Genomic DNA, 652 nt, shown 5'->3' on the forward strand with positions numbered 1-652 from the left:
TTTCTCGGGCACGGCCCTTCAGATGCGCGTGGATTGGCACGTTATCCACTGGACGAAGACTGCAGGGTTAGCAGCTCATCGTCGGATGTTGTTTCCAACATCGGAGCTCCAAAGGAGCGGACAGTGAGGGTGACACCGGACGACGCGGAGTGCGTGTTCACCGTGGTCTCACCGAGGCATAGAACCTCTTTACAGAGGCGACGGCGACGCCGTATGCTGGCTGCAAGACTCTGGGCGTCGACCCTCATCCAGGGTGTGTCTACTGTAGACGATGGCGCACAGCTATACATCTTTGTCAACGGTATGACAGGGGAGAAAGATGGCGGCGTCCGCCTCGAGGCTATGCCTACAGTAGATGCTCTTCTTGAGCTGAAAAAGATGTCCCTTGAAGAGTTCGGCAGTGCCTTTTAGGCAGGCGATTTGGCCGAAGTGGTCATTGTTCGACCGGTCGGGGAGATAAATTTGTCATCGCTTCTGGATGAAGCTGTCTTGGAAGACACCAAGAGAGTGCTGAACACACGAAGTGGATTGTCGATCCTACGGAATCCTTTGGATCAGTACTATCCTTTGGTAAAAAAAAATCAAGATGTCGTCAGCCAGCAAGCTCCAACGTGCAGAGCAAACATTTCCCTTGAATTTGTCCACCTTATCT

Source organism: Plasmopara halstedii (genome assembly GCF_900000015.1).
Source record: "Plasmopara halstedii genome assembly, contig: Scaffold_3060, whole genome shotgun sequence".
In the NCBI taxonomy this organism is placed as follows: Eukaryota; Oomycota; class Peronosporomycetes; order Peronosporales; family Peronosporaceae; genus Plasmopara; species Plasmopara halstedii.